The following is an 11,111-nucleotide window of genomic DNA, read 5'->3' on the forward strand; positions in this document are numbered from 1 at the left end:
GAGTATCAAAATGGGTTAGGGCTTGGGCACTAATGCTTTCTTCCTTCCTCCGAATGATGTGGGGCATACCCAGCACTCACCACTGTTATTTGATTAATAAAGCTTTAAACTTAATCACTTGGTGTGCTCCTTCATATCCTCCCCTAAAGATCCTGCAGCCTCAGCCTGATCACCTGAAGCCCCAGGCAGATTGGTAACATAAATCTGTTACATGCACATTAACATCAGAGGCAATTTTTTCCTTTCAGACAGTAATCAGATATTTTTAGCTAATGAGATTGGGTTTTTTTCCCCTCCTTCCTGATTTACACAATGGAGCTCTAGCTAAGTCAGTTGAACCAACTTGTGTAAGGGCTTGTCTACACTACCTGCTGGATCGGCAGGCAGTGATCATTCCAGCGGGGGTCAATTTATCCCATCTAATGTAGACACAATAAATCGACCGCCAAGTGCTCTCCCGTCGACTCCAGTACTCCACCAGGCAAGAGGCACTGGCAGAGTCGACGGGAGAGCGTCAGCCATCAACTTACCGCAGTGAGTAGATCTAAGTACATCAACTTCAGCTACGTTATTGACATAGCTGAAGTTGCGTAACTTAGATAGATTCTCCTCCCCACCCCTGAGTGTAGACTAAATGAAAGAACCACGTACGTGGTTATGATCTGAAACAATCAGGAGGGACTGGTTGGAAGGGAGGTCATGTGGCTTTGTGCACAGTATTGGGAGTAAGAAAACCTGACTTCTAGTTGCAGAGCTGCAACTAACTTGCTATATGACCTTGGCCAAGTCACTTAACAGCTCTCTTCCTCAGTTTCCTCATCGGACTCTGATTTAGACAAATAGCCAATATAGTACTAAGGGAGCCTTCCCATATACTGATATTGACACTGAGCCATATTCTACCCTCAGATGCATCTAAACCAGCTATCTAGGCAGTTAGGTTTAGATTTTCAAGGGTATTTACATAAAATATTCCCAATGGGAGTTAGGCACCAAGGTGCTTTTGAAAATCTAAGCAGACTCTGAACTGTATCTTTAAATGCCTTAATACCTTTAAAAAGCTGGCCATTAAGTCCTTACTCTGAAAGGTGCTGAGCATCCCTTAGCTTATGTTAAATCCCACGGGAGTTGAGGGAGCTGAGCACCTCTCCAAAGCATTCACAAGGCCCTTACTGCATACTACACTCATCACTGTGAGGCCAGTGAATGACTGTTGTAACTTTAACTGTCAGTTTTCTGGCTTTTGCAGGTTTAAGTCAAGGGTATGTTTGTAGTTGATGCCTCCTTCACCTCACAGGAGTGTTGTAAGTATTGACTGGTCAATATCTGTAGAGTGCTTTGACCAAAAGGGATATATAAATAATAATATTATTATTATGCAAGGTGTCCCTAAGGACATGAAACATCTCACAGCCAAGTTTCATCCACTCCAGGTGTGTTGATTAGACTATATAATCGTCTGAATGCATTCTTACGAGCTCTATGGATATGTCTTTGATTCACATCCTGAAGATTGGGTGTGCTTTTAATTATTGTGAAAGCCATCAGATGATTAGCACTGGTGTGTGTGTGTGTCTGTGTATACACACACACCAGTGCTATTGATCTGATGGCTTTCACAATATTATATATAAACCAGTGATAACTTTATACATATATATCCTCTCAGCACACCTATCAAAGTGATATTTTTGATTTAGTAGCTCCATTAGAAGTCTCTCGTGTGAATTTCCAGTTCTCCATTGACTTCATTTCTAAGGTACCCATTTTAACTAGCTGACTTTTTCTGGGCCATTACTTCTTACTCCCACCTTTTTTCAATAGCAAGTTTCCATGGCTAGTCCAAATGACTTGACATTTCAGAACAAATGTCTTTCTGAAGGATTGTATGAAGTGAGGCATCCTTCTATCTAGTGAGTTCCTTTAAATGTGCTTCTTTAAACTAATGAATACCCGGCATTTCACCTGGTTGCTTAGATTTCAGACAATACTGAAACCTGTCTGTACTGTGACATGATACCTCTGGCACATGAATACCACCTCTGATGTTGGGCTGCCAATAGCATTGACGGGATTTCTACATTCCTTACTTGGGTTTTTCAGTGGACTTTTTTGCCTGAAAAAAAAGAGGACAGGGGTTCCAGACCTAAGAGCTCCATTGGTTGCTTGCTCAGCTATCAACACAGCCACCAGTCATTTCTATGATTCATTGAAGTTCAAGATTAAAAAGACCTGTTAGACCATCCAGTCCATTTCCATGGCAATATAGGATTGTTTCCCATAGTACATGCTTTAGTGTCTTGTGCAGTGACTACTGAAGGTAAGCAGAGCTGCTAGTCTTCACATGGCAAGTTACAGTTTATACAATATCAACTCTCACTACTTAGGTGTGAAGATATTCAAAAGATCCAAAATGCACATTCTCTGATCAAACAATGGACTTAAGCCTACAGAGCATCAAAGTGGAAAAGTTTTGCTAACTCTTCTGAGACAAGAGTTCTACTGATGGGACTTGTGAGTAACCCATAATGGAATTGGATGGGGAACAAAGGACCTGGTATAAAGCAGTGACTTGGAATAACTAAATGTGAGCAGGGGCTGAAGGCAGCCTTAGAAAAGAAAATAAGAGTGATGCAGCAATTATATGTGGCGATGAAGGACACTTATTTACAGATCACTTAAGCAGAGTATGAAAAGGCTAAGATGCATAGTGCCTTATTTCAGAGACAGCTAACATTTGAAGGACATGGGGAAACAGAAAGAAGGAACTAGGTTTCCTCTCTTCCTCAGGCAGAGTAGATCATCAGACTCCATCCCCACACCCGTTACGCACAACCCCACCTTCTTTCTCCGAAGCTTTAATTACTGCAGTTTGGTGGCATCTCTGAGGAGATTACAGATATCTGCACATATAGAAGAGCCAATCCTTTGGACCTGCCATAGGCAAAACTCATATCTACTTCAAAGGGAGCAAACTATGCATACTGTGAAGGCATGAGGGCAGCAATTATGAGACTCAGCACTGAATTAATCCATCGTGGTAAATTATTTATTTAGTGAATTTCACTTCTCCTTGATTTTGACTTTCTGAATTTAAAATAATCATTCATTATTCTAAATTATTTGCCAAATAATTTTGGCTGAATAGCCTTGGTCTGTAGATTGGGTGTCAGCAGTTTGCTGCGAATATATGATAGTCAAACTTTGAGCTGCCTTGCTTAGTTTTGACTGGCCATGTAGGTCACATGATATCTGAGTGGAAAGAGTGGATCTCTTAAAAACGTGAATACTCATGTTTATTAATTCTAAATGTATTTTTCATAATGCTTCTCCCGTCTAATAGTCCTGCCACTAAACTCATTTTCTGGACTTTTCCTAGAAATTAAACATCAAAGGAACATGAAGACATACTAAGTGAATTCATTTAAAAAATTGAATGGATATTTGCAGATTCTTTTTTTTTTAATATAATATAACTCAACTCTGACTATGTTCAACCTCAATTTTGTTCCCTTTTTTTGTTCTGTTATGGAAATAACCTGCAAGGAGTATATACTGTTGATTTTATATATTGTTTAATATGTATAATAATGATTTGGAAAGGAAAATAATCACAGGCTCATAATGTCAGAATTCTATAAGTTTTATCATAGTATGGTGTGTGGATGGGGTAGAAGAATATTTTAATGACTGAACAATCTGTTTGTTCTGAACTGTGTTGATTATATAGAGTAAGTTTATGTACGGGAATGTAGACTTTACACATTCGTATATTGAACTGTAGGGTGTAACAACTAACACATGTAGCTTGTTTTTAGTCATGAATTTGTACACAACAACAAAAGACAAAATGAAACTGCACATAGCAAATAATCATCAGGAAATAGTCTATGAGGAACGCAGAGTAATCTACAAGAGGAAATATCATACATCTTATTCCAAAGAGCATGAAAAATAATTCTGAAGAGTAGCCTCAGCATTCCACACTGTCAATTTTCCGTTCTCATACAGTATAGATCAATGAAAGCCTCCAATGTCTATTCATGAATATGGAGTTTATTCAAAGGTGAGTAACAGACTCTATTTTCACTGTCTTTTAGTGCACTTGTCCAGTCAGCTTTACCTTGGAGGGATTTTCTTTAGCTCTCTCTAAGGAAAGTCCAAGGGGATCAAAAGTGGTCTTGAATAAGTGGTCTTGTTCTGTGAAGAACCCATCAAAATTCTTGTCAGAAAATAAGTCTAGTGGTCTTGTCAAATTCATACTGGGATGCCTTGTCATTTGGAAATAGGCCTTAAAGTTCTCTTCTTTAGTGCATGGAGGGAGAAAATGGTTCAATACTGTTCACTTTGATGTATAATCAAAGCAGTAGGGCTATCTTTGATTAATTTCAGTCACACAGGGCTTGATCCAAAACACATTAAAGTCATTGAAAGAATTTCTGTTGACTTCAGTAGGCTTTGGATAAGTCCCATAATCCAAAAGCACACATGTCAACTTGAAGGCAAGCACATCAAATTTCTGCTCTATGATTTCCAGTCTTAATAAGCAAATAATCATCAGTCCATTGCTGATCGTGGGGCCAAGAGTAGGCCAAAAGCAAGCAGCCTTAGCCCTTTGTAAACTCTTTGTGATTACCAGCAAAGCTCTGCCTCTTTGAGGCTTTCCTGCTGGGCCATCTGTACTCAATTATCTTATTCTCTAACAGACAGGAATTGCTACACTACAACAGAATTGCAGGAGTATATCTATCACATCAAGCCAAAGGAAATACAAATTCATCTTGCAGTACATAAAACGGATGGGATGGGAGTTTAATATTTCCCCCTAAAGTCCTCATTCTCTTTGAGTTTAGCGATTATTTCTGGTGGCCATCTCAATAATAGATTCTCCTGGTTATTGCCATAACTGCCAACACATACAGTGTACAAAACACTTCCAGCTCCTAGGCAATCAATGGGGATATTTCTTACACTGGCAGCCTGTAAATCCCGCAGCATGAGCCAGCCTTATCCCTGGTGTTAACACCCTTTTCACAAAGACAAGAGCTGAAACAATCATCCAGCTATAATTGACATCTGCATCCCCATTCTTCAAACAAGACGTCTTTGTTCCAAGTCATTTTTAATATCCAGGCTGACATTCTTCAGCAAATGTTTTCCTTTGAGGGAACAGGTTAGAGTTTGTGTGAATGTGACTTTATCTTCTTAGTGTGAGCTGTCATGTTGATTGATCCCATCTGATTGATCTTAACTAAGCCATACCTGCAGTATCTCTATCAATTACTTCTATTACAAATCATGTGGTAATCTGCATGCCAAGTGGAACTAGGGTGACCAGACAGCAAGTGTGAAAAATTGGGATGAGGGTAATAGAAGCCTATATAAGAAAAAGACCCAAAAATTGGGACTGTCCCTATAAAATCGGGACAGCCGGTCACCCTAAGTGGAACAACACTGTGCTCAGTGCCTCACTGCCAGAAGTTGTTCAGAACCTGGAAGGTCTCAAGAGAAAAACACAGATGATGAAGAGGTGAGAAGGTGTGATGTAGGAGAAAATATTACATTAACTATGTGCATCAAGGCAGAGCAACACCTGAGGAGTGGAGCTGGTTGCCTGTCATTTGTTGAATTATTTCATAAACCTTGCCATTGTTTGTTGGATGAATTATTTGATGTATAAGTGTTTGCAGCATTCACCCACCTCTGCTAAGGAGGGGTGTAATCCTGCATGGGTATTTGGAGAAAGTAAACCCCAAGGATGGAGAAGAATTCCTTTGGATACTGAGAATTAAAGCCATCAATCTCTTTCTCCACTGGTTTTGGCTGTCAACCAAAGAATAAAAAACACTAAAAAATGGAACCTATTCTTTAAACCATCTCCTTCTCCCATGGCCATAACATGCACCCGTAACCCACACCCTTTCCCATAGTTTTTGCAGGGAATCCAGTAGACTGCTAACCATCTTTGTCCACTCACTCCTCTTTGGCTGACTTCCTTCCTATGCCTGGAATTTCAGTGGGTGGCCTATTGGCCATTTCATGTCTCCAGGCTGGATTCTGCCAGGAGAAGTAGGGAGGGCTGTAAAACACAAGGCTGTGCCTCCCACGATTTCTGTTGGCAGGTGTGCATTGACGTGCAGGATTCCTACCCATCCTCTCCCAATCTTTCTGCAGCATGGCTACCAGAAAGGATTCTTCATCCACAGCTAGAGTGACCCTAGTTGGGAGCCTGAGATGCCCCAAGACTGCACCATGCAGTAATGGAGATTTTGATAAAACATCTGGATACTATATTGGGGGGGAGGTCCCATGGCTTTCAGAGGAGGATGACTAGCCTCACTGTTTGAAAACGGCAAGTTATGTGATGTGTAAAGGGCATGTGAATCTGTGCAAACTATACCAGCCAGTGCTCATTCCTGCAAACCAAAGGCAGCAGGGGAATGGAGGCTGCAGGGCGATTTGCTGAGGAGGTTTGGCTTTGTCTCCTTTAATCTCTGCCAGGCTGTTCTGCTCCAGTGCAGGCTCAGAGTTGTTCTGTCCTCACCTCCTTCACAGCAGCACTAGCGATCTGACTCACCTCATCTCCGGGGAGAGGGTTCAGCTCTTGCAATGCAGTTTAACTGACTCTCTCTCTCTCTCTCTTTCCCAAAAGGAGCAGCATTTCCAAGAGGCTGCAGAACATTCCATCGGCACGGCAATGAGGCAAAACGAGATGTATGTAACACTGCAATAGTGCTCCAGGGGCCAAATCTGTTCAAAGCCTGAGTAAACCGGCCTCATGCAGGAGATCTCCAAAAGGGGCAATGGGAAACATCCTTCCCGCTGCCACAAAATAGTGCATAACACTAATGGTGCTGCTGTAGCCATGACTTTTAGAGCAGCTGTTGCTGCCACTCAACCCTAGACATTAAAGGTTTGACAGGTGGAGATGTAGCCACATCTCTCCTCTGCTTGGCTATGAGCAGAGTCACACCAGAGCACTGGTCTGTGCCACGCAGGATCTGGGAATCCCTATGCACAGTCACTCCATGGCAGTTCTTTTGGGGGGGGTGGGCTCTCCACCCCCACAGAGTGGGGTGAGGTAGATTAACCCTCCACATAGCAGAAGGCCCCCTAGGTACTTTGGACAAGGGGGACAGAAGGCCAGAACTGAAGGGTTAACAAATCCCATAATATTTGGTGTTTCTCTTAAAACCCCTGCTCCTAGAGGCATGTGATTATGTGAGGCTCTTAGCTGCCCTTTAAAGAGAGAAAAGTAAGATTTTAGCGCTCATGGTTGCAGAGAAAAGCAATAAAATGTGACCCAAGTAAAACCAAAGAGCTCCAGAATAGAAGGCAAAGGAAATGAACCCAGTTTAAATCTCATGATTTTTGACCCAGCCTTAAGATTATTGGGAGGGGAGGAGCAGAGAAGGATTCACTCGTTATTTTTTAACATCTGAGGTTAGCAATGCTGCCACTATCTAGCAGGGCTGCAGTGTGGCAAGCCAGCCTGCCAGGGGTTAAATGGTTGGAGAACAGATGCTGCCATGCATAAAAAAGGGGAAGATGAAAGGGAGGAGCCTGGGGGGAATTATGGTCCTCAGCTGAGCGGGAAAGAGGGTGTTCTACTGCGTCCTGGAAAAGGGAGGGAGCTTTGTCTTGCCCGCTTGCAGCCTGGAAATGGGAAGGCTTCGACCTGGATACAATTAACCTTTGCTCTGGGAGCCTCTGGTGCTGAGTGGGGAAGCTGGCGCTTCGACAGAGTACAGTGAGTCTGAAAAAACAACTGGGCTGGAAAAAAGTAGTGAGACAAGAAGCTAGGGAGGCAGTTGTAGCACATAGTTGGGGAGAGAGGGCTCAGTCCTATCGGGTGCCAAGTCTGCTCTGAGAGCTGTGCGAACATTCGTAGTGTCCATGACCTCACCACCTGCTCATCACCACTCCCCACTCTAACCTCAGGCGCGCTCTTCCATTCCCAGTGCAGCAACCAATCAGCCCCTGGCGACCTACAACCCTCTCAGAAACTGCTCTGCCTCTGCAAAGGAAATGCATTGTCAGACCAGAGCCGCTGCCCCACCAAGTATCATTTTCTTGATAAGCTGCAGTTGGCAATACAGATGACTGCATATTCCTCTACTTGACACCCCCCAGCCCCCAAATGTACATCACGTTATTTAGGGTGTGTCTACCCTGCAGAAGGGAGCATGCTTCCCAGAATGGGTAGGCAGACATGTGCTTGAGCTAGCACACTCAAAATACCATTGTAGCCAGGGGTAGCACAGGCAATGACACGGGCTAGCTAGCCAAGCACCTCCCCAGGGGTCTGGACACGTTTTTACCCATGCTGCCCCTAGCTGTATTGCACGCATCTGTCTATCTGCTCTAGGAAGCACATCCCCAGCTGCAATGTATCAATAGCATTGATACAAGGAATAAAATGCAGCTTTAGCTGGTGCAGCATCTCCATGTCAGAGCAAACTGTTCAGCTACCTGCAAAGCTACACCCACTAACGAAAACACGTTAGTTATAGTGAATGCCTGTACAGTGGTTGTGCATATATAGCCTGGAGTCCACTGAATAGCTGTGAGGCTGCCCTTGCATCAGGTGACTAGACAGCTGAGGTCCTCCACATGAAACATAGGCAATGCATTGTGAAACCCCGGGGAAGCCTTATGTACCGGCCACAATATAGGCATCATACTGTGAAAAGGAACTATGTCAGATGCACAGCATTTTACAGAGATTCCAACAGGAGAGGGCATTTCTTTTAATACTAACACCAAGGAGAATGGATGGTGACTGAAGTGATTTCCTTCTCATTCCCTGTCAATGTCAGTTTGCTTTGGCAGATAAGTTCTCTGTAATTTCACTCGCATTGCTATTTTTTCCCCTCCAGGGCCTGCATTTCACATTTGGGTTTGGAATTGAATTGCTCATGACTCACCAGTAACCTTATTATTTTCCATGTAAAAGGCTGCGTTTCCTTCAATAGTGCATTTTGGTTCCACTGTTATGTTCCATTCTAGAAGGGGTCAATGAGGCTAAGGGACTTGCCCAGGGCCACACAGTGAGTCAGTAGCACAGATGGGAATAGACTCACGACCTCCCTGGTCCCCCAGGCCATTCCCAAGAAGGCCATAGCTGCCCTTTGAATTTAGCCCTTCTGCTAACTGGAAGGTATTGCTGGAAACTATGCTCTGAGCTGAAAGTTGAACTCAAAATCTGTAAGTTGCATCTGGAGAGCAAAGAACGAAATAACTTACCCTAGACTTAGTTTAGAAACAACAGGCTAAATTCTTTACTTACATGCATTGAATGGGATGGCTCAGTGCTGAATTTGGCATTTATTACCTAACTACCACCATTTTTGCTGTCCTTCCTGACAGTCACAACAGGGTGGACTTGAACACACTACCTCCCTGCGGGTGTCCTGGGTAAAGAGGGGCCAAAGCTGGAACCCCAGTTCCAGCATGGCCAGACTTTGGCAAAGTTTGGATTCAAATCAGATCTCAGCTCCAAGCTTCCCCATAGTGGGAGGTTTACTGAACTGTTGCAAAGTGTTTGTAGCTCCTCAGGTGGAAAATAGCATTATATATTGAAATGTAAAATATTAACCCTATAAGGGCTTTAATCCCAAAGAATTACATCTAGCACGATTGAAATGATTTCCTGTGTATATGAAATGGTGCAGAGCATAGCAGTCATGGGAAGGGTACATATTGCCCAAAGGTGTCAGACTAAATTTTTGTCCTACAAAAGTGCCCAGGGAACTTTGATCTGCACACAGTCACCTGTTTGGCGTTAGATACCAATGCCAATAGATACCCATTCAGTAAAGACAAGTGAAAAGTACTACACTTGGGAAGAAAAAAATCAAATGCATAATTACAAAATGGCTAGGCAGTAGTGCTGCTGAAAAGGGCCTGGATGTTATAGTGGATCACAAATTGAAGATGAGTCAACAATGTGATGAAGTTACAAAAAAGGCTAATATCATTCTGGTGTATATTAACAGGAGTGTAAAACACTGGAGGTAATTGTCCTGTTCTACTCTGCTCTGGTGAGTAGAGTAGTAGTGAGTAGAGCTGGAGTAGTGTGTCACACTTCAGGAAAGATGTGGACAAATTGGAGAGAGTCCACAGGGAGGAAACAAAAACAAATGTTAAAAGGTTTAGGAAACCAGATTTATGAGAAAAGGTTTTTAAAAACTGGGCATGTTTAGTCTTGAGAAAACAATATTCGGGGACTGATAACAGCCTTCAAATATGTTAAGGGCCATTATAAAGAGGATGGTGACCAATTGTTCTCCATGTGCACTGAAGGTAGGCTTGATCTGTAGCAAGAGAGATTTAGGTTTGATCTAAGGAAAAACTTTCTGTCTGTAAGGGGAGTTAAGTTCTGGAACAGGCTTCCATGGGAGGTTGTGGAATCCCCATCACTGGAGTATTTTAAAGAACAGCTTAGACAAACACCTGTCAGGGATGGCCTAAGTATACTTGGTCATGCCTCAGTGCAGAGGGCTGGACTAGATGACCTATCAAGGTCCTTCCAGACTATGCTACATGATATTGGCTTTACATATTCACACAGTTCACTTGCAGGACACTGGTGTTATTTCAGAACTATCTAGGCAGCAGTGTTTGTGCTGGCATTGTGGCTTTAATTTAATAACAACACATAATATTTAATATGACTCGTGGAGATGGTTGAGCTTCCTTCTAGCTCAGCATTCCATCACTGAATAATGTTGTTTCACAGTGCTCTGTTTATTCATCATTGGGCCAACAGAGCAAACACAGACCTAATAAAAAGATTAATAATTATCGTTATAATTATTAAGCTTCTTGCTTTATCCCCAATAAGATGGTAAATTAGGCCCAATCTCGTTCCTACTGAAATAAATGGGAGTTTTGCTACTGACTTTGCTGGAGAGAGGATCATTATTATGTTTTATTATTATTCATTTGTATTATTGTTGTGCCTGGGAGCGCCAGTCATGGACCAGAACTCCATTGTGTTAGGCACTGGATAAACACAGAACATAAAGATAATTTCTGCCCCAAAGATCTTACAATTGCCACCTTAAGTTAACCCAGTTGTTGTAGCTCTAGTATTTACAAATCAGGGA

Source organism: Mauremys reevesii, linkage group 16 (genome assembly GCF_016161935.1).
Source record: "Mauremys reevesii isolate NIE-2019 linkage group 16, ASM1616193v1, whole genome shotgun sequence".
NCBI lineage: Eukaryota > Metazoa > Chordata > Testudines > Geoemydidae > Mauremys > Mauremys reevesii.